This window comes from Lissotriton helveticus, chromosome 2_1, assembly GCF_964261635.1.
Source record: "Lissotriton helveticus chromosome 2_1, aLisHel1.1, whole genome shotgun sequence".
In the NCBI taxonomy this organism is placed as follows: domain Eukaryota; kingdom Metazoa; phylum Chordata; class Amphibia; order Caudata; family Salamandridae; genus Lissotriton; species Lissotriton helveticus.
In genome coordinates, this window is record NC_136059.1 from 59,483,885 (window position 1) to 59,507,874 (window position 23,990).

Sequence of the window (23,990 nt, forward strand, 5' to 3'; positions counted from 1 at the left end):
AGGCTGATAGCCAGAAACCGGTCCTTGGATGCTTGATTCCGGTCCAGGAAAGACATGGCTTGGCAGTTCGGGCTGGACTGTTCCCATGAGGCACAGGGTCAAGGCTGATTTACATATGGCCATGTCTGACCTGGGGTGGTGTGTAGTGCAAAAAAACGATGGATTTAGGCCCAGATCTCTGTACTGGGGTGAATGTATGACATTGTTCTGCATTCTGTCCATCAATTTTTGTTTTTGCATTTGTCACCCCGAGTGGGATGGGTATGCGCAGACGTGAGTCCCATGCTCTCCACACCACTGGAGTCAAGCTATCCAGGCTGATGAAGGCTGATAGCCAGAAACCGGTCCTTGGATGCTTGATTCCGGTCCAGGAAAGACATGGCTTGGCAGTTCGGGCTGGACTGTTCCCATGAGGCACAGGGTCAAGGCTGATTTGCATATGGCCATGTTTGACCTGGGGTGGTGTGGAGTGCAAAAAAACGATGGATTTAGGCCCAGATCTCTGTACTGGGGTGAATGTATGACATTGTTCTGCATTCTGTCCATCAATTGTTGTTTTTGCATTTGTCACCCCGAGTGGGATGGGTATGTTCAGACGTGAGTCTCATGCTCTCCACACCACTGGAGTAAAGCTATCCAGGCTGATGAAGGCTGATAGCCAGAAACCGGTCCTTGGATGCTTGATGCCGGTCCAGGAAAGACATGGCTTGGCAGTTCGGGCTGGACTGTTCCCATGAGGCACAGGGTCAAGGCTGATTTGCATATGGCCACTTCTGACCTGGGGTGGTGTGGAGTGCAAAAAAACGATGGATTTAGGCCCAGATCTCTGTACTGGGGTGAATGTATGACATTGTTCTGCATTATGTCCATCAATTGTTGTTTTTGCATTCGTCACCCCGAGTGGGATGGGTATGCTCAGACGTGAGTCCCATGCTCTCCACACCACTGGAGTCAAGCTATCCAGGCTGATGAAGGCTGATAGCCAGAAACCGGTCCTTGGATGCTTGATTCCGGTGCAGGAAAGACATGGCTTGGCAGTTCGGGTTGGACTTTTCCCATGAGGCACAGTGTCAAGGCTGATTTGCATATGGCCATGTGTGACCTGGGGTGGTGTGGAGTGCAATAAAACGATGGATTTAGGCCCAGATCTCTGTATTGGGGTGAATGTATGACATTGTTCTGCATTCTGTCCATCAATTGTTGTTTTTGCATTTGTCACCCCGAGTGGGATGGGTATGCTCAGACGTGAGTCTCATGCTCTCCACACCACTGGAGTCAAGCTATCCAGGCTGATGAAGGCTGATAGCCAGAAACCGGTCCTTGGATGCTTGATTACTGTCCAGGAAAGACATGGCTTGGCAGTTCAGGCTGGACTGTTCCCATGAGGGAGGCACAGGGTCAAGGCTGATTTGCATATGGCCATGTCTGACCTGGGGTGGTGTGGAGTGCAAAAAAAGATGGATTTAGGCCCAAATCTCTGTACCTGGGTGAATGTATGACATTGTTCTGCATTCTGTCCATCAATTGTTGTTTTTGCATTTGTCACCCCGAGTGGGATGGGTATGCTCAGACGTGAGTCTCATGCTCTCCACACCACTGGAGTCAAGCTATCCAGGCTGATGAAGGCTGATAGCCAGAAACCGGTCCTTGGATGCTTGATTCCGGTCCAGAAAAGACATGGCTTGGCAGTTCGGGCTGGACTGTTCCCATGAGGCACAGGGTCAAGGCTGATTTGCATATGGCCATGTCTGACCTGGGGTGGTGTGGAGTGCAAAAAAAGATGGATTTAGGCCCAGATCTCTGTACTGGGGTGAATGTATGACATTGTTCTGCATTCTGTCCATCAATTGTTGTTTTTGCATTTGTCACCCCGAGTGGGATGGGTATGCTCAGACGTGAGTCTCATGCTCTCCACACCACTGGAGTCAAGCTATCCAGGCTGATGAAGGCTGATAGCCAGAAACCGGTCCTTGGATGCTTGATTCCGGGACAGGAAAGACATGGCTTGGCAGTTCGGGCTGGACTGTTCCCATGAAGCACAGGGTCAAGGCTGATTCACATATGGCCATGTCTGACCTGGGGTGGTGTGAAGTGCAAAAACAGGATGGATTTAGGCCCAGATCTCTGTACTGGGGTGAATGTATGACATTGTTCTGCATTCTGTCCATCAATTTTTGTTTTTGCATTTGTCACCCCGAGTGGGATGGGTATGCACAGACGTGAGTCCCATGCTCTCCACACCACTGGAGTCAAGCTATCCAGGCTGATGAAGGCTGATAGCCAGAAACCGGTCCTTGGATGCTTGATTCCGGTCCAGGAAAGACATGGCTTGGCAGTTCGGCCTGGACTGTTCCCATGAGGCACAGGGTCAAGGCTGATTTGCATATGGCCATGTCTGACCTGGGGTGGTGTGGAGTGCAAAAAAATGATGGATTTACGCCCAGATCTCTGTACTGGGGTGAATGTATGACATTGTTCTGCATTAAGTCCATCAATTGTTGTTTTTGCATTTGTCACCCCGAGTGGGATGGGTATGGTCAGACGTGAGTCCCATGCTCTCCACACCACTGGAGTCAAGCTAGTCAGGCTGATGAAGGCTGATAGCCAGAAACCGGTCCTTGGATGCTTGATTCCGGTCCAGGAAAGACATGGCTTGGCAGTTCGGGTTGGACTGTTCCCATGAGGCACAGGGTCAAGGCTGATTTGCATATGGTCTTGTCTGATCTGGGGTGGTGTGGAGTGCAAAAAAACGATGGATTTAGGCCCAGATCTCTGTACTGGGGTGAATGTATGACATTGTTCTGCATTCTGTCCATCAATTGTTGTTTTTGCATTTGTCGACCCGAGTGGGATCGGTATGCTCAGACGTGAGTCCCATGCTCTCCACACCACTGGAGTCAAGCTATCCAGGCTGATGAAGGCTGATAGCCAGAAACCGGTCCTTGGATGCTTGATTCCGGTCCAGGAAAGACATGCTTGGCAGTTCGGGCTGGACTGTTCCCATGAGGCACAGGGTCAAGGCTGATTTGCATATGGCCATGTCTGACCTGGGGTGGTGTGGAGTGCAAAGAAACGATGGATTTAGGCCTAGATCTCTGTACTGGGGTGAATGTATGACATTGTTCTGCATTCTGTCCATCAATTGTTGTTTTTGCATTAGTCACCCCGAGTGGGATGGGTATGCTCAGACGTGAGTCCCATGCTCTCCACACCACTGGAGTCAAGCTATCTAGGCAGATGAAGGCTGATAGCCAGAAACCGGTCCTCGGATGCTTGATTCCGGTCCAGGAAAGACATGGCTTGGCAGTTCGGGCTGGACTGTTCCCATGAGGCACAGGGTCAAGGCTGATTTGCATATGGCCATGTCTGACCTGGGGTGGTGTGGAGTGCAAAAAAAGATGGATTTAGGCCCAGATCTCTGTACCTTGGTGAATGTATGACATTGTTCTGCATTCTGTCCATCAATTGTTGTTTTTGCATTTGTCACCCCGAGTGGGATGGGTATGCTCAGACGTGAGTCTCATGCTCTCCACACCACTGGAGTCAAGCTATCCAGGCTGATGAAGGCTGATAGCCAGAAACCGGTCCTTGGATGCTTGATTCCGGTCCAGGAAAGACATGGCTTCGCAGTTCGGGCTGGACTGTTCCCATGAGGCACAGGGTCAAGGCTGATTTGCATATGGCCATGTCTGACCTGGGGTGGTGTGGAGTGCAAAAAAAGATGGATTTAGGCCCAGATCTCTGTACTGGGGTGAATGTATGACATTGTTCTGCATTCTGTCCATCAATTGTTGTTTTTGCATTTGTCACCCCGAGTGGGATGGGTATGCTCAGACGTGAGTCTCATGCTCTCCACACCACTGGAGTCAAGCTATCCAGGCTGATGAAGGCTGATAGCCAGAAACCGGTCCTTGGATGCTTGATTCCGGTCCAGGAAAGACATGGCTTGGCAGTTCGGGCTGGACTGTTCCCATGAGGCACAGGGTCAAGGCTGATTTGCATATGGCCATGTCTGACCTGGGGTGGTGTGGAGTGCAAAAAAAGATGGATTTAGGCCCAGATCTCTGTACTGGGGTGAATGTATGACATTGTTCTGCATTCTGTCCGTCAATTGTTGTTTTTGCATTTGTCACCCCGAGTGGGATGGGTATGCTCAGACGTGAGTCTCATGCTCTCCACACCACTGGAGTCAAGCTATCCAGGCTGATGAAGGCTGATAGCCAGAAACCGGTCCTTGGATGCTTGATTCCGGGACAGGAAAGACATGGCTTGGCAGTTCGGGCTGGACTGTTCCCATGAGGCACAGGGTCAAGGCTGATTCACATATGGCCATGTCTGACCTGGGGTGGTGTGAAGTGCAAAAACAGGATGGATTTAGGCCCAGATCTCTGTACTGGGGTGAATGTATGACATTGTTCTGCATTCTGTCCATCAATTTTTGTTTTTGCATTTGTCACCCCGAGTGGGATGGGTATGCGCAGACGTGAGTCCCATGCTCTCCACACCACTGGAGTCAAGCTATCCAGGCTGATGAAGGCTGATAGCCAGAAACCGGTCCTTGGATGCTTGATTCCGGTCCAGGAAAGACATGGCTTGGCAGTTCGGCCTGGACTGTTCCCATGAGGCACAGGGTCAAGGCTGATTTGCATATGGCCATGTCTGACCTGGGGTGGTGTGGAGTGCAAAAAAACGATGGATTTACGCCCAGATCTCTGTACTGGGGTGAATGTATGACATTGTTCTGCATTAAGTCCATCAATTGTTGTTTTTGCATTTGTCACCCCGAGTGGGATGGGTATGCTCAGACGTGAGTCCCATGCTCTCCACACCACTGGAGTCAAGCTAGCCAGGCTGATGAAGGCTGATAGCCAGAAACCGGTCCTTGGATGCTTGATTCCGGTCCAGGAAAGACATGGCTTGGCAGTTCGGGTTGGACTGTTCCCATGAGGCACAGGGTCAAGGCTGATTTGCATATGGTCATGTCTGATCTGGGGTGGTGTGGAGTGCAAAAAAACGATGGATTTAGGCCCAGATCTCTGTACTGGGGTGAATGTATGACATTGTTCTGCATTCTGTCCATCAATTGTTGTTTTTGCATTTGTCGACCCGAGTGGGATCGGTATGCTCAGACGTGAGTCCCATGCTCTCCACACCACTGGAGTCAAGCTATCCAGGCAGATGAAGGCTGATAGCCAGAAACCGGTCCTCGGATGCTTGATTCCGGTCCAGGAAAGACATGGCTTGGCAGTTCGGGCTGGACTGTTCCCATGAGGCACAGGGTCAAGGCTGATTTGCATATGGCCATGTCTGACCTGGGGTGGTGTGGAGTGCAAAAAAAGATGGATTTAGGCCCAGATCTCTGTACTGGGGTGAATGTATGACATTGTTCTGCATTCTGTCCATCAATTGTTGTTTTTGCATTTGTCACCCCGAGTGGGATGGGTATGTTCAGACGTGAGTCTCATGCTCTCCACACCACTGGAGTCAAGCTATCCAGGCTGATGAAGGCTGATAGCCAGAAACCGGTCCTTGGATGCTTGATTCCGGTCCAGGAAAGACATGGCTTGGCAGTTCGGGCTGGACTGTTTCCATGAGGCACAGGGTCAAGGCTGATTTGCATATGGCCATGTCTGACCTGGGGTGGTGTGGAGTGCAAAAAAAGATAGATTTAGGCCCATATCTCTGTACTGGGGTGAATGTATGACATTGTTCTGCATTCTGTCCATCAATTGTTGTTTTTGCATTTGTCACCCCGAGTGGGATGGGTATGCTCAGACGTGAGTCCCATGCTCTCCACACCACTGGAGTCAAGCTATCCAGGCTGATGAAGGCTGATAGCCAGAAACAGGTCCTCGGATGCTTGATTCCGGTCCAGCAAAAGACATGGCTTGGCAGTTCGGGCTGGACTGTTCCCATGAGGCACAGGGTCAAGGCTGATTTGCATATGGCCATGTCTTACCTGGGGTGGTGTGGAGTGCAAAAAAACAATGGATTTAGGCCCAGATCTCTGTACTGGGGTGAATGTATGACATTGTTTTGCATTCTGTCCATCAATTGTTGTTTTTGCATTTGTCACCCCGAGTGGGATGGGTATGCTCAGACATGAGTCCCATGCTCTCCACACCACTGAAGTAAAGCTATCCAGGCTGATGAAGGCTGATAGCCAGAAACCGGTCCTTGGATGCTTGATTCCGGTCCAGGAAAGACATGGCTTGGCAGTTCGGGCTGGACTGTTCCCATGAGGCACTGGGTCAAGGCTGATTTGCATATGGCCACTTCTGACCTGGGGTGGTGTGGAGTGCAAAAAAACGATGGATTTAGGCCCAAATCTCTGTACTGGGGTGAATGTATGACATTGTTCTGCATTATGTCCATCAATTGTTGTTTTTGCATTCGTCACCCCGAGTGGGATGGGTATGCTCAGACGTGAGTCCCATGCTCTCCACACCACTGGAGTCAAGCTATCCAGGCTGATGAAGGCTGATAGCCAGAAACCGGTACTTGGATGCTTGATTCCGGTGCAGGAAAGACATGGCTTGGCAGTTCGGGTTGGACTGTTCCCATGAGGCACAGTGTCAAGGCTGATTTGCATATGGCCATGTGTGACCTGGGGTGGTGTGGAGTGCAAAAAAAGGATGGATTTAGGCCCAGATCTCTGTACTGGGGTGAATGTATGACATTGTTCTGCATTCTGTCCATCAATTGTTGTTTTTGCATTTGTCACCCTGAGTGGGATGGGTATGCTCAGACATGAGTCCCATGCTCTCCACACCACTGGAGTCAAGCTATACAGGCTGATGAAGGCTGATAGCCAGAAACAGGTCCTTAGATGCTTGATTCTGGTCCAGGAAAGACATGGCTTGGCAGTTCGGGCTGGACTGTTCCCATGAGGCACAGGGTCAAGGCTGATTTGCATATGGCCATGTCTGACCTGGGGTGGTGTGGAGTGCAAAAAAACGATGGATTTAGTCCCAGATCTCTGTACTGGGGTGAATGTATGACATTGTTCTGCATTCTGTCCATCAATTGTTGTTTTTGCATTTGTCACCCCGAGTGGGATGGGTATGCTCAGACGTGAGTCCCATGCTCTCCACACCACTGGAGTCAAGCTATCCAGGCTGATGAAGGCTGATAGCCAGAAACCGGTCCTTGGATGCTTGATTCCGGTCCAGGAAAGACATGCTTGGCAGTTCGGGCTGGACTGTTCCCATGAGGCACAGGGTCAAGGCTGATTTGCATATGGCCATGTCTGACCTGGGGTGGTGTGGAGTGCAAAGAAACGATGGATTTAGGCCTAGATCTCTGTACTGGGGTAAATGTATGACATTGTTCTGCATTCTGTCCATCAATTGTTGTTTTTGCATTTGTCACCCCGAGTGGGATGGGTATGCTCAGACGTGAGTCCCATGCTCTCCACACCACTGGAGTCAAGCTATCTAGGCAGATGAAGGCTGATAGCCAGAAACCGGTCCTCGGATGCTTGATTCCGGTCCAGGAAAGACATGGCTTGGCAGTTCGGGCTGGACTGTTCCCATGAGGCACAGGGTCAAGGCTGATTTGCATATGGCCATGTCTGACCTGGGGTGGTGTGGAGTGCAAAAAAAGATGGATTTAGGCCCAGATCTCTGTACCTTGGTGAATGTATGACATTGTTCTGCATTCTGTCCATCAATTGTTGTTTTTGCATTTGTCACCCCGAGTGGGATGGGTATGCTCAGACGTGAGTCTCATGCTCTCCACACCACTGGAGTCAAGCTATCCAGGCTGATGAAGGCTGATAGCCAGAAACCGGTCCTTGGATGCTTGATTCCGGTCCAGGAAAGACATGGCTTCGCAGTTCGGGCTGGACTGTTCCCATGAGGCACAGGGTCAAGGCTGATTTGCATATGGCCATGTCTGACCTGGGGTGGTGTGGAGTGCAAAAAAAGATGGATTTAGGCCCAGATCTCTGTACTGGGGTGAATGTATGACATTGTTCTGCATTCTGTCCATCAATTGTTGTTTTTGCATTTGTCACCCCGAGTGGGATGGGTATGCTCAGACGTGAGTCTCATGCTCTCCACACCACTGGAGTCAAGCTATCAGGCTGATGAAGGCTGATAGCCAGAAACCGGTCCTTGGATGCTTGATTCCGGTCCAGGAAAGACATGGCTTGGCAGTTCGGGCTGGACTGTTCCCATGAGGCACAGGGTCAAGGCTGATTTGCATATGGCCATGTCTGACCTGGGGTGGTGTGGAGTGCAAAAAAAGATGGATTTAGGCCCAGATCTCTGTACTGGGGTGAATGTATGACATTGTTCTGCATTCTGTCCATCAATTGTTGTTTTTGCATTTGTCACCCCGAGTGGGATGGGTATGCTCAGACGTGAGTCTCATGCTCTCCACACCACTGGAGTCAAGCTATCCAGGCTGATGAAGGCTGATAGCCAGAAACCGGTCCTTGGATGCTTGATTCCGGGACAGGAAAGACATGGCTTGGCAGTTCGGGCTGGACTGTTCCCATGAGGCACAGGGTCAAGGCTGATTCACATATGGCCATGTCTGACCTGGGGTGGTGTGAAGTGCAAAAACAGGATGGATTTAGGCCCAGATCTCTGTACTGGGGTGAATGTATGACATTGTTCTGCATTCTGTCCATCAATTTTTGTTTTTGCATTTGTCACCCCGAGTGGGATGGGTATGCGCAGACGTGAGTCCCATGCTCTCCACACCACTGGAGTCAAGCTATCCAGGCTGATGAAGGCTGATAGCCAGAAACCGGTCCTTGGATGCTTGATTCCGGTCCAGGAAAGACATGGCTTGGCAGTTCGGCCTGGACTGTTCCCATGAGGCACAGGGTCAAGGCTGATTTGCATATGGCCATGTCTGACCTGGGGTGGTGTGGAGTGCAAAAAAACGATGGATTTACGCCCAGATCTCTGTACTGGGGTGAATGTATGACATTGTTCTGCATTAAGTCCATCAATTGTTGTTTTTGCATTTGTCACCCCGAGTGGGATGGGTATGCTCAGACGTGAGTCCCATGCTCTCCACACCACTGGAGTCAAGCTAGCCAGGCTGATGAAGGCTGATAGCCAGAAACCGGTCCTTGGATGCTTGATTCCGGTCCAGGAAAGACATGGCTTGGCAGTTCGGGTTGGACTGTTCCCATGAGGCACAGGGTCAAGGCTGATTTGCATATGGTCATGTCTGATCTGGGGTGGTGTGGAGTGCAAAAAAACGATGGATTTAGGCCCAGATCTCTGTACTGGGGTGAATGTATGACATTGTTCTGCATTCTGTCCATCAATTGTTGTTTTTGCATTTGTCGACCCGAGTGGGATCGGTATGCTCAGACGTGAGTCCCATGCTCTCCACACCACTGGAGTCAAGCTATCCAGGCAGATGAAGGCTGATAGCCAGAAACCGGTCCTCGGATGCTTGATTCCGGTCCAGGAAAGACATGGCTTGGCAGTTCGGGCTGGACTGTTCCCATGAGGCACAGGGTCAAGGCTGATTTGCATATGGCCATGTCTGACCTGGGGTGGTGTGGAGTGCAAAAAAAGATGGATTTAGGCCCAGATCTCTGTACTGGGGTGAATGTATGACATTGTTCTGCATTCTGTCCATCAATTGTTGTTTTTGCATTTGTCACCCCGAGTGGGATGGGTATGTTCAGACGTGAGTCTCATGCTCTCCACACCACTGGAGTCAAGCTATCCAGGCTGATGAAGGCTGATAGCCAGAAACCGGTCCTTGGATGCTTGATTCCGGTCCAGGAAAGACATGGCTTGGCAGTTCGGGCTGGACTGTTTCCATGAGGCACAGGGTCAAGGCTGATTTGCATATGGCCATGTCTGACCTGGGGTGGTGTGGAGTGCAAAAAAAGATAGATTTAGGCCCATATCTCTGTACTGGGGTGAATGTATGACATTGTTCTGCATTCTGTCCATCAATTGTTGTTTTTGCATTTGTCACCCCGAGTGGGATGGGTATGCTCAGACGTGAGTCCCATGCTCTCCACACCACTGGAGTCAAGCTATCCAGGCTGATGAAGGCTGATAGCCAGAAACAGGTCCTCGGATGCTTGATTCCGGTCCAGCAAAAGACATGGCTTGGCAGTTCGGGCTGGACTGTTCCCATGAGGCACAGGGTCAAGGCTGATTTGCATATGGCCATGTCTTACCTGGGGTGGTGTGGAGTGCAAAAAAACAATGGATTTAGGCCCAGATCTCTGTACTGGGGTGAATGTATGACATTGTTTTGCATTCTGTCCATCAATTGTTGTTTTTGCATTTGTCACCCCGAGTGGGATGGGTATGCTCAGACATGAGTCCCATGCTCTCCACACCACTGAAGTAAAGCTATCCAGGCTGATGAAGGCTGATAGCCAGAAACCGGTCCTTGGATGCTTGATTCCGGTCCAGGAAAGACATGGCTTGGCAGTTCGGGCTGGACTGTTCCCATGAGGCACTGGGTCAAGGCTGATTTGCATATGGCCACTTCTGACCTGGGGTGGTGTGGAGTGCAAAAAAACGATGGATTTAGGCCCAAATCTCTGTACTGGGGTGAATGTATGACATTGTTCTGCATTATGTCCATCAATTGTTGTTTTTGCATTCGTCACCCCGAGTGGGATGGGTATGCTCAGACGTGAGTCCCATGCTCTCCACACCACTGGAGTCAAGCTATCCAGGCTGATGAAGGCTGATAGCCAGAAACCGGTACTTGGATGCTTGATTCCGGTGCAGGAAAGACATGGCTTGGCAGTTCGGGTTGGACTGTTCCCATGAGGCACAGTGTCAAGGCTGATTTGCATATGGCCATGTGTGACCTGGGGTGGTGTGGAGTGCAAAAAAAGGATGGATTTAGGCCCAGATCTCTGTACTGGGGTGAATGTATGACATTGTTCTGCATTCTGTCCATCAATTGTTGTTTTTGCATTTGTCACCCTGAGTGGGATGGGTATGCTCAGACATGAGTCCCATGCTCTCCACACCACTGGAGTCAAGCTATACAGGCTGATGAAGGCTGATAGCCAGAAACAGGTCCTTAGATGCTTGATTCTGGTCCAGGAAAGACATGGCTTGGCAGTTCGGGCTGGACTGTTCCCATGAGGCACAGGGTCAAGGCTGATTTGCATATGGCCATGTCTGACCTGGGGTGGTGTGGAGTGCAAAAAAACGATGGATTTAGTCCCAGATCTCTGTACTGGGGTGAATGTATGACATTGTTCTGCATTCTGTCCATCAATTGTTGTTTTTGCATTTGTCACCCCGAGTGGGATGGGTATGCTCAGACGTGAGTCCCATGCTCTCCACACCACTGGAGTCAAGCTATCCAGGCTGATGAAGGCTGATAGCCAGAAACCGGTCCTTGGATGCTTGATTCCGGTCCAGGAAAGACATGCTTGGCAGTTCGGGCTGGACTGTTCCCATGAGGCATAGGGTCAAGGCTGATTTGCATATGGCCATGTCTGACCTGGGGTGGTGTGGAGTGCAAAGAAACGATGGATTTAGGCCTAGATCTCAGTACTGGGGTAAATGTATGACATTGTTCTGCATTCTGTCCATCAATTGTTGTTTTTGCATTTGTCACCCCGAGTGGGATGGGTATGCTCAGACGTGAGTCCCATGCTCTCCACACCACTGGAGTCAAGCTATCTAGGCAGATGAAGGCTGATAGCCAGAAACCGGTCCTCGGATGCTTGATTCCGGTCCAGGAAAGACATGGCTTGGCAGTTCGGGCTGGACTGTTCCCATGAGGCACAGGGTCAAGGCTGATTTGCATATGGCCATGTCTGACCTGGGGTGGTGTGGAGTGCAAAAAAAAATGGATTTAGGCCCAGATCTCTGTACCTTGGTGAATGTATGACATTGTTCTGCATTCTGTCCATCAATTGTTGTTTTTGCATTTGTCACCCCGAGTGGGATGGGTATGCTCAGACGTGAGTCTCATGCTCTCCACACCACTGGAGTCAAGCTATCCAGGCTGATGAAGGCTGATAGCCAGAAACCGGTCCTTGGATGCTTGATTCCGGTCCAGGAAAGACATGGCTTCGCAGTTCGGGCTGGACTGTTCCCATGAGGCACAGGGTCAAGGCTGATTTGCATATGGCCATGTCTGACCTGGGGTGGTGTGGAGTGCAAAAAAAGATGGATTTAGGCCCAGATCTCTGTACTGGGGTGAATGTATGACATTGTTCTGCATTCTGTCCATCAATTGTTGTTTTTGCATTTGTCACCCCGAGTGGGATGGGTATGCTCAGACGTGAGTCTCATGCTCTCCACACCACTGGAGTCAAGCTATCAGGCTGATGAAGGCTGATAGCCAGAAACCGGTCCTTGGATGCTTGATTCCGGTCCAGGAAAGACATGGCTTGGCAGTTCCGGCTGGACTGTTCCCATGGGCCACAGGGTCAATTCTGATTTACATATGGCCATGTCTGACCTGGGGTGGTGTGGAGTGCAAAAAAACAATGGATTTAGGCCCAGATCTCTGTACTGGGGTGAATGTATGACATGTTTCTGCATTCTGTCCATCAATTTTTGTTTTTGCATTTGTCACCCCGAGTGGGATGGGTATGCTCAGACGTGAGTCCCATGCTCTCCACACCACTGGAGTCAAGCTAGCCAGGCTGATGAAGGCTGATAGCCAGAAACCGGTCCTTGGATGCTTGATTCCGGTCCAGGAAAGACATGGCTTGGCAGTTCGGGCTGGACTGTTCCCATGAGGCACAGGGTCAAGGCTGATTTGCATATGGCCATGTCTGACCTGGGGTGGTGTGGAGTGCAAAAAAACTATGGATTTAGGCCCAGATCTCTGTACTGGGGTGAATGTATGACATTGTTCTGCATTATGTCCATCAATTGTTGTTTTTGCATTTGTCACCCCGAGTGGGATGGGTATGCTCAGACGTGAGTCCCATGCTCTCCACACCACTGGAGTCAAGCTAGCCAGGCTGATGAAGTCTGAGAGCCAGAAACCGGTCCTTGGATGCTTGATTCCATTCCAGGAAAGACATGGCTTGGCAGTTCGGGCTGGACTGTTCCCATGAGGCACAGGGTCAAGGCTGATTTGCATATGGCCATGTCTGACCTGGGGTGGTGTGGAGTGCAAAAAAACGATGGATTTAGGCCCAGATCTCTGTACTGGGGTGAATGTATGACATTGTTCTGCATTCTGTCCATCAATTGTTGTTTTTGCATTTGTCACCCCGAGTGGGATGGGTATGTTCAGACGTGAGTCTCATGCTCTCCACACCACTGGAGTCAAGCTATCCAGGCTGATGAAGGCTGATAGCCAGAAACAGGTCCTTGGATGCTTGATTCCGGTCCAGCAAAAGACATGGCTTGGCAGTTCGGGCTGGACTGTTCCCATGAGGCACAGGGTCAAGGCTGATTTGCATATGGCCATGTCTTACCTGGGGTGGTGTGGAGTGCAAAAAAACAATGGATTTAGGCCCAGATCTCTGTACTGGGGTGAATGTATGACATTGTTTTGCATTCTGTCCATCAATTGTTGTTTTTCCATTTGTCACCCCGAGTGGGATGGGTATGCTCAGACATGAGTCCCATGCTCTCCACACCACTGGAGTAAAGCTATCCAGGCTGATGAAGGCTGATAGCCAGAAACCGGTCCTTGGATGCTTCATTCCGGTCCAGGAAAGACATGGCTTGGCAGTTCGGGCTGGACTGTTCCCATGAGGCACAGGGTCAAGGCTGATTTGCATATGGCCACTTCTGACCTGGGGTGGTGTGGAGTGCAAAAAAACGATGGATTTAGGCCCAGATCTCTGTACTGGGGTGAATGTATGACATTGTTCTGCATTATGTCCATCAATTGTTGTTTTTGCATTCGTCACCCCGAGTGGGATGGGTATGCTCAGACGTGAGTCCCATGCTCTCCACACCACTGGAGTCAAGCTATCCAGGCTGATGAAGGCTGATAGCCAGAAACCGGTCCTTGGATGCTTGATTCCGGTGCAGGAAAGACATGGCTTGGCAGTTCGGGTTGGACTGTTCCCATGAGGCACAGTGTCAAGGCTGATTTGCATATGGCCATGTGTGACCTGGGGTGGTGTGCAGTGCAAAAAAAGGATGGATTTAGGCCCAGATCTCTGTACTGGGGTGAATGTATGACATTGTTCTGCATTCTGTCCATCAATTGTTGTTTTTGCATTTGTCACCCCGAGTGGGATGGGTATGCTCAGACGTGAGTCCCATGCTCTCCACACCACTGGAGTCAAGCTAGCCAGGCTGATGAAGTCTGAGAGCCAGAAACCGGTCCTTGGATGCTTGATTCCATTCCAGGAAAGACATGGCTTGGCAGTTCGGGCTGGACTGTTCCCATGAGGCACAGGGTCAAGGCTGATTTGCATATGGCCATGTCTGACCTGGGGTGGTGTGGAGTGCAAAAAAACGATGGATTTAGGCCCAGATCTCTGTACTGGGGTGAATGTATGACATTGTTCTGCATTCTGTCCATCAATTGTTGTTTTTGCATTTGTCACCCCGAGTGGGATGGGTATGTTCAGACGTGAGTCTCATGCTCTCCACACCACTGGAGTCAAGCTATCCAGGCTGATGAAGGCTGATAGCCAGAAACAGGTCCTTGGATGCTTGATTCCGGTCCAGCAAAAGACATGGCTTGGCAGTTCGGGCTGGACTGTTCCCATGAGGCACAGGGTCAAGGCTGATTTGCATATGGCCATGTCTTACCTGGGGTGGTGTGGAGTGCAAAAAAACAATGGATTTAGGCCCAGATCTCTGTACTGGGGTGAATGTATGACATTGTTTTGCATTCTGTCCATCAATTGTTGTTTTTCCATTTGTCACCCCGAGTGGGATGGGTATGCTCAGACATGAGTCCCATGCTCTCCACACCACTGGAGTAAAGCTATCCAGGCTGATGAAGGCTGATAGCCAGAAACCGGTCCTTGGATGCTTGATTCCGGTCCAGGAAAGACATGGCTTGGCAGTTCGGGCTGGACTGTTCCCATGAGGCACAGGGTCAAGTCTGATTTGCATATGGCCACTTCTGACCTGGGGTGGTGTGGAGTGCAAAAAAACGATGGATTTAGGCCCAGATCTCTGTACTGGGGTGAATGTATGACATTGTTCTGCATTATGTCCATCAATTGTTGTTTTTGCATTCGTCACCCCGAGTGGGATGGGTATGCTCAGACGTGAGTCCCATGCTCTCCACACCACTGGAGTCAAGCTATCCAGGCTGATGAAGGCTGATAGCCAGAAACCGTTCCTTGGATGCTTGATTCCGGTGCAGGAAAGACATGGCTTGGCAGTTCGGGTTGGACTGTTCCCATGAGGCACAGTGTCAAGGCTGATTTGCATATGGCCATGTGTGACCTGGGGTGGTGTGGAGTGCAAAAAAAGGATGGATTTAGGCCCAGATCTCTGTACTGGGGTGAATGTATGACATTGTTCTGCATTCTGTCCATCAATTGTTGTTTTTGCATTTGTCACCCTGAGTGGGATGGGTATGCTCAGACATGAGTCCCATGCTCTCCACACCACTGGAGTCAAGCTATCCAGGCTGATGAAGGCTGATAGCCAGAAACAGGTCCTTAGATGCTTGATTCTGGTCCAGGAAAGACATGGCTTGGCAGTTCCGGCTGGACTGTTCCCATGAGGCACAGGGTCAAGGCTGATTTGCATATGGCCATGTCTGACCTGGGGTGGTGTGGAGTGCAAAAAAACGATGGATTTAGTCCCAGATCTCTGTACTGGGGTGAATGTATGACATTGTTCTGCATTCTGTCCATCAATTGTTGTTTTTGCATTTGTCACCCCGAGTGGGATGGGTATGCTCAGACGTGAGTCCCATGCTCTCCACACCACTGGAGTCAAGCTATCCAGGCTGATGAAGGCTGATAGCCAGAAACCGGTCCTTGGATGCTTGATTCCGGTCCAGGAAAGACATGCTTGGCAGTTCGGGCTGGACTGTTCCCATGAGGCACAGGGTCAAGGCTGATTTGCATATGGCCATGTCTGACCTGGGGTGGTGTGGAGTGCAAAGAAACGATGGATTTAGGCCTAGATTTCTGTACTGGGGTGAATGTATGACATTGTTCTGCATTCTGTCCATCAATTGTTGTTTTTGCATTTGTCACCCCGAGTGGGATGGGTATGCTCAGACGTGAGTCCCATGCTCTCCACACCACTGGAGTCAAGCTATCTAGGCAGATGAAGGCTGATAGCCAGAAACCGGTCCTCGGATGCTTGATTCCGGTCCAGGAAAGACATGGCTTGGCAGTTCGGGCTGGACTGTTCCCATGAGGCACAGGGTCAAGGCTGATTTGCATATGGCCATGTCTGACCTGGGGTGGTGTGGAGTGCAAAAAAAGATGGATTTAGGCCCAGATCTCTGTACCTGGGTGAATGTATGACATTGTTCTGCATTCTGTCCATCAATTGTTGTTTTTGCATTTGTCACCCCGAGTGGGATGGGTATGCTCAGACGTGAGTCTCATGCTCTCCACACCAATGGAGTCAAGCTATCCAGGCTGATGAAGGCTGATAGCCAGAAACCGATCCTTGGATGCTTGATTCCGGTCCAGGAAAGACATGGCTTCGCAGTTCGGGCTGGGCTGTTCCCATGAGGCACAGGGTCAAGGCTGATTTGCATATGGCCATGTCTGACCTGGGGTGGTGTGGAGTGCAAAAAAAGATGGATTTAGGCCCAGATCTCTGTACTGGGGTGAATGTATGACATTGTTCTGCATTCTGTCCATCAATTGTTGTTTTTGCATTTGTCACCCCGAGTGGGATGGGTATGCTCAGACGTGAGTCTCATGCTCTCCACACCACTGGGGTCAAGCTATCAGGCTGATGAAGGCTGATAGCCAGAAACCGGTCCTTGGATGCTTGATTCCGGTCCAGGAAAGACATGGCTTGGCAGTTCCGGCTGGACTGTTCCCATGGGCCACAGGGTCAATTCTGATTTACATATGGCCATGTCTGACCTGGGGTGGGGTGGAGTACAAAAAAACGATGGATTTAGGCCCAGATCTCTGTACTGGGGTGAATGTATGACATTGTCTCGCATTCTGTCCATCAATTTTTGTTTTTGCATTTGTCACCCCGAGTGGGATGGGTATGCTCAGACGTGAGTCCCATGCTCTCCACACCACTGGAGTCAAGCTATCCAGGCTGATGAAGGCTGATAGCCAGAAACCGGTCCTTGGATGCTTGATTCCGGTCCAGGAAAGACATGGCTTGGCAGTTCGGGCTGGACTGTTCCCATGAGGCACAGGGTCAAGGCTGATTTGCACATGGCCATGTCTGACCTGGGGTGGTGTGGAGTGCAAAAAAACTATGGATTTAGGCCCAGATCTCTGTACTGGGGTGAATGTATGACATTGTTTTGCATTCTGTCCATCAATTGTTGTTTTTCCATTTGTCACCCCGAGTGGGATGGGTATGCTCAGACATGAGTCCCATGCTCTCCACACCACTGGAGTAAAGCTATCCAGGCTGATGAAGGCTGATAGCCAGAAACCGGTCCTTGGATGCTTGATTCCGGTCCAGGAAAGACATGGCTTGGCAGTTCGGGCTGGACTGTTCCCATGAGGCACAGGGTCAAGGCTGATTTGCATATGGCCACTTCTGACCTGGGGTGGTGTGGAGTGCAAAAAAACGATGGATTTAGGCCCAGATCTCTGTACTGGGGTGAATGTATGACATTGTTCTGCATTATGTCCATCAATTGTTGTTTTTGCATTCGTCACCCCGAGTGGGATGGGTATGCTCAGACGTGAGTCCCATGCTCTCCACACCACTGGAGTCAAGCTATCCAGGCTGATGAAGGCTGATAGCCAGAAACCGGTCCTTGGATGCTTGATTCCGGTGCAGGAAAGACATGGCTTGGCAGTTCGGGTTGGACTGTTCCCATGAGGCACAGTGTCAAGGCTGATTTGCATATGGCCATGTGTGACCTGGGGTGGTGTGGAGTGCAAAAAAAGGATGGATTTAGGCCCAGATCTCTGTACTGGGGTGAATGTATGACATTGTTCTGCATTCTGTCCATCAATTGTTGTTTTTGCATTTGTCACCCCGAGTGGGATGGGTATGCTCAGACGTGAGTCCCATGCTCTCCACACCACTGGAGTCAAGCTAGCCAGGCTGATGAAGTCTGAGAGCCAGAAACCGGTCCTTGGATGCTTGATTCCATTCCAGGAAAGACATGGCTTGGCAGTTCGGGCTGGACTGTTCCCATGAGGCACAGGGTCAAGGCTGATTTGCATATGGCCATGTCTGACCTGGGGTGGTGTGGAGTGCAAAAAAACGATGGATTTAGGCCCAGATCTCTGTACTGGGGTGAATGTATGACATTGTTCTGCATTCTGTCCATCAATTGTTGTTTTTGCATTTGTCACCCCGAGTGGGATGGGTATGTTCAGACGTGAGTCTCATGCTCTCCACACCACTGGAGTCAAGCTATCCAGGCTGATGAAGGCTGATAGCCAGAAACAGGTCCTTGGATGCTTGATTCCGGTCCAGCAAAAGACATGGCTTGGCAGTTCGGGCTGGACTGTTCCCATGAGGCACAGGGTCAAGGCTGATTTGCATATGGCCATGTCTTACCTGGGGTGGTGTGGAGTGCAAAAAAACAATGGATTTAGGCCCAGATCTCTGTACTGGGGTGAATGTATGACATTGTTTTGCATTCTGTCCATCAATTGTTGTTTTTCCATTTGTCACCCCGAGTGGGATGGGTATGCTCAGACATGAGTCCCATGCTCTCCACACCACTGGAGTAAAGCTATCCAGGCTGATGAAGGCTGATAGCCAGAAACCGGTCCTTGGATGCTTGATTCCGGTCCAGGAAAGACATGGCTTGGCAGTTCGGGCTGGACTGTTCCCATGAGGCACAGGGTCAAGGCTGATTTGCATATGGCCACTTCTGACCTGGGGTGGTGTGGAGTGCAAAAAAACTATGGATTTAGGCCCAGATCTCTGTACTGGGGTGAATGTATGACATTGTTCTGCATTATGTCCATCAATTGTTGTTTTTGCATTCGTCACCCCGAGTGGGATGGGTATGCTCAGACGTGAGTCCCATGCTCTCCACACCACTGGAGTCAAGCTATCCAGGCTGATGAAGGCTGATAGCCAGAAACCGGTCCTTGGATGCTTGATTCCGGTGCAGGAAAGACATGGCTTGGCAGTTCGGGTTGGACTGTTCCCATGAGGCACAGTGTCAAGGCTGATTTGCATATGGCCATGTGTGACCTGGGGTGGTGTGGAGTGCAAAAAAAGGATGGATTTAGGCCCAGATCTCTGTACTGGGGTGAATGTATGACATTGTTCTGCATTCTGTCCATCAATTGTTGTTTTTGCATTTGTCACCCTGAGTGGGATGGGTATGCTCAGACATGAGTCCCATGCTCTCCACACCACTGGAGTCAAGCTATCCAGGCTGATGAAGGCTTATAGCCAGAAACAGGTCCTTAGATGCTTGATTCTGGTCCAGGAAAGACATGGCTTGGCAGTTCCGGCTGGACTGTTCCCATGAGGCACAGGGTCAAGGCTGATTTGCATATGGCCATGTCTGACCTGGGGTGGTGTGGAGTGCAAAAAAACGATGGATTTAGTCCCAGATCTCTGTACTGGGGTGAATGTATGACATTGTTCTGCATTCTGTCCATCAATTGTTGTTTTTGCATTTTTCACCCCGAGTGGGATGGGTATGCTCAGACGTGAGTCCCATGCTCTCCACACCACTGGAGTCAAGCTATCCAGGCTGATGAAGGCTGATAGCCAGAAACCGGTCCTTGGATGCTTGATTCCGGTCCAGGAAAGACATGCTTGGCAGTTCGGGCTGGACTGTTCCCATGAGGCACAGGGTCAAGGCTGATTTGCATATGGCCATGTCTGACCTGGGGTGGTGTGGAGTGCAAAGAAACGATGGATTTAGGCCTAGATTTCTGTACTGGGGTGAATGTATGACATTGTTCTGCATTCTGTCCATCAATTGTTGTTTTTGCATTTGTCACCCCGAGTGGGATGGGTATGCTCAGACGTGAGTCCCATGCTCTCCACACCACTGGAGTCAAGCTATCTAGGCAGATGAAGGCTGATAGCCAGAAACCGGTCCTCGGATGCTTGATTCCGGTCCAGGAAAGACATGGCTTGGCAGTTCGGGCTGGACTGTTCCCATGAGGCACAGGGTCAAGGCTGATTTGCATATGGCCATGTCTGACCTGGGGTGGTGTGGAGTGCAAAAAAAGATGGATTTAGGCCCAGATCTCTGTACCTGGGTGAATGTATGACATTGTTCTGCATTCTGTCCATCAATTGTTGTTTTTGCATTTGTCACCCCGAGTGGGATGGGTATGCTCAGACGTGAGTCTCATGCTCTCCACACCAATGGAGTCAAGCTATCCAGGCTGATGAAGGCTGATAGCCAGAAACCGGTCCTTGGATGCTTGATTCCGGTCCAGGAAAGACATGGCTTCGCAGTTCGGGCTGGGCTGTTCCCATGAGGCACAGGGTCAAGGCTGATTTGCATATGGCCATGTCTGACCTGGGGTGGTGTGGAGTGCAAAAAAAGATGGATTTAGGCCCAGATCTCTGTACTGGGGTGAATGTATGACATTGTTCTGCATTCTGTCCATCAATTGTTGTTTTTGCATTTGTCACCCCGAGTGGGATGGGTATGCTCAGACGTGAGTCTCATGCTCTCCACACCACTGGGGTCAAGCTATCAGGCTGATGAAGGCTGATAGCCAGAAACCGGTCCTTGGATGCTTGATTCCGGTCCAGGAAAGACATGGCTTGGCAGTTCCGGCTGGACTGTTCCCATGGGCCACAGGGTCAATTCTGATTTACATATGGCCATGTCTGACCTGGGGTGGGGTGGAGTACAAAAAAACGATGGATTTAGGCCCAGATCTCTGTACTGGGGTGAATGTATGACATTGTCTCGCATTCTGTCCATCAATTTTTGTTTTTGCATTTGTCACCCCGAGTGGGATGGGTATGCTCAGACGTGAGTCCCATGCTCTCCACACCACTGGAGTCAAGCTATCCAGGCTGATGAAGGCTGATAGCCAGAAACCGGTCCTTGGATGCTTGATTCCGGTCCAGGAAAGACATGGCTTGGCAGTTCGGGCTGGACTGTTCCCATGAGGCACAGGGTCAAGGCTGATTTGCACATGGCCATGTCTGACCTGGGGTGGTGTGGAGTGCAAAAAAACTATGGATTTAGGCCCAGATCTCTGTACTGGGGTGAATGTATGACATTGTTCTGCATTATGTCCATCAATTGTTGTTTTTGCATTTGTCACCCCGAGTGGGATGGGTATGCTCAGACGTGAGTCCCATGCTCTCCACACCACTGGAGTCAAGCTATCTAGGCAGATGAAGGCTGATAGCCAGAAACCGGTCCTCGGATGCTTGATTCCGGTCCAGGAAAGACATGGCTTGGCAGTTCGGGCTGGACTGTTCCCATGAGGCACAGGGTCAAGGCTGATTTGCATATGGCCATGTCTGACCTGGGGTGGTGTGGAGTGCAAAAAAAGATGGATTTAGGCCCAGATCTCTGTACCTGGGTGAATGTATGACATTGTTCTGCATTCTGTCCATCAATTGTTGTTTTTGCATTTGTCACCCCGAGTGGGATGGGTATGCTCAGACGTGAGTCTCATGCTCTCCACACCAATGGAGTCAAGCTATCCAGGCTGATGAAGGCTGATAGCCAGAAACCGGTCCTTGGATGCTTGATTCCGGTCCAGGAAAGACATGGCTTCGCAGTTCGGGCTGGGCTGTTCCCATGAGGCACAGGGTCAAGGCTGATTTGCATATGGCCATGTCTGACCTGGGGTGGTGTGGAGTGCAAAAAAAGATGGATTTAGGCCCAGATCTCTGTACTGGGGTGAATGTATGACATTGTTCTGCATTCTGTCCATCAATTGTTGTTTTTGCATTTGTCACCCCGAGTGGGATGGGTATGCTCAGACGTGAGTCTCATGCTCTCCACACCACTGGGGTCAAGCTATCAGGCTGATGAAGGCTGATAGCCAGAAACCGGTCCTTGGATGCTTGATTCCGGTCCAGGAAAGACATGGCTTGGCAGTTCCGGCTGGACTGTTCCCATGGGCCACAGGGTCAATTCTGATTTACATATGGCCATGTCTGACCTGGGGTGGGGTGGAGTACAAAAAAACGATGGATTTAGGCCCAGATCTCTGTACTGGGGTGAATGTATGACATTGTCTCGCATTCTGTCCATCAAGTTGTGTTTTTGCATTTGTCACCCCGAGTGGGATGGGTATGCTCAGACGTGAGTCCCATGCTCTCCACACCACTGGAGTCAAGCTATCCAGGCTGATGAAGGCTGATAGCCAGAAACCGGTCCTTGGATGCTTGATTCCGGTCCAGGAAAGACATGGCTTGGCAGTTCGGGCTGGACTGTTCCCATGAGGCACAGGGTCAAGGCTGATTTGCACATGGCCATGTCTGACCTGGGGTGGTGTGGAGTGCAAAAAAACTATGGATTTAGGCCCAGATCTCTGTACTGGGGTGAATGTATGACATTGTTCTGCATTATGTCCACCAATTGTTGTTTTTGCATTTGTCACCCCGAGTGGGATGGGTATGCTCAGACGTGAGTCCCATGCTCTCCACACCACTGGAGTCAAGCTAGCCAGGCTGATGAAGTCTGAGAGCCAGAAACCGGTCCTTGGATGCTTGATTCCAGTCCAGGAAAGACATGGCTTGGCAGTTCGGGTTCGACTGTTCCCATGAGGCACAGAGTCAAGGCTGATTTGCATATGGGCATGTCTGATCTGGGGTGGTGTGGAGTGCAAAAAAATGATGGATTAAGGCCCAGATCTCTGTACTGGGGTGAATGTATGACATTGTTCTGCATTCTGTCCATCAATTGTTGTTTTTACATTTGTCACCCCGAGTGGGATGGGTATGCTCAGACGTGAGTCCCATGCTCTCCACACCACTGGAGTCAAGCTATCCAGGCAGATGAAGGCTGATAGCCAGAAACCGGTCCTCGGATGCTTGATTCCGGTCCAGGAAAGACATGGCTTGGCAGTTCGAGCTGGACTGTTCCCATGAGGCACAGGGTCAAGGCTGATTTGCATATGGCCATGTCTGACCTGGGGTGGCGTGGAGTGCAAAAAAAGATGGATTTAGGCCCAGATCTCTGTACTGGGGTGAATGCATGACATTGTTCTGCATTCTGTCCATCAATTGTTGTTTTTGCATTTGTTACCCCGAGTGGGATGGGTATGTTCAGACGTGAGTCTCATGCTCTCCACACCACTGGAGTCAAGCTATCCAGGCTGATGAAGGCTGATAGCCAGAAACCGGTCCTTGGATGCTTGATTCCGGTCCAGGAAAGACATTGCTTGGCAGTTCGGGCTGTACTGTTTCCATGAGGCACAGGGTCAAGGCTGATTTGCATATGGCCATGTCTGACCTGGGGTGGTGTGGAGTGCAAAAAAAGATAGATTTAGGCCCAGATCTCTGTACTGGGGTGAATGTATGACATTGTTCTGCATTCTGTCCATCAATTGTTGCTTTTGCATTTGTCACCCCGAGTGGGATGGGTATGCTCAGACGTGAGTCCCATGCTCTCCACACCACTGGAGTCAAGCTATCCAGGCTGATGAAGGCTGATAGCCAGAAACAGGTCCTTGGATGCTTGATTCCGGTCCAGGAAAGACATCGCTTGGCAGTTCGGGCTGTACTGTTCCCATGAGGCACAGGGTCAAGGCTGATTTGCATATGGCCATGTCTGACCTGGGGTGGTGTGGAGTGCAAAAAAACAATGGATTTAGGCCCAGATCTCTGTACTGGGGTGAATGTATGACATTGTTTTGCATTCTGTCCATCAATTGTTGTTTTTGCATTTGTCATCCCGAGTGGGATGGGTATGCTCAGACATGAGTCCCATGCTCTCCACACCACTGGAGTAAAGCTATCCAGGCTGATGAAGGCTGATAGCCAGAAACCGGTCCTTGGATGCTTGAT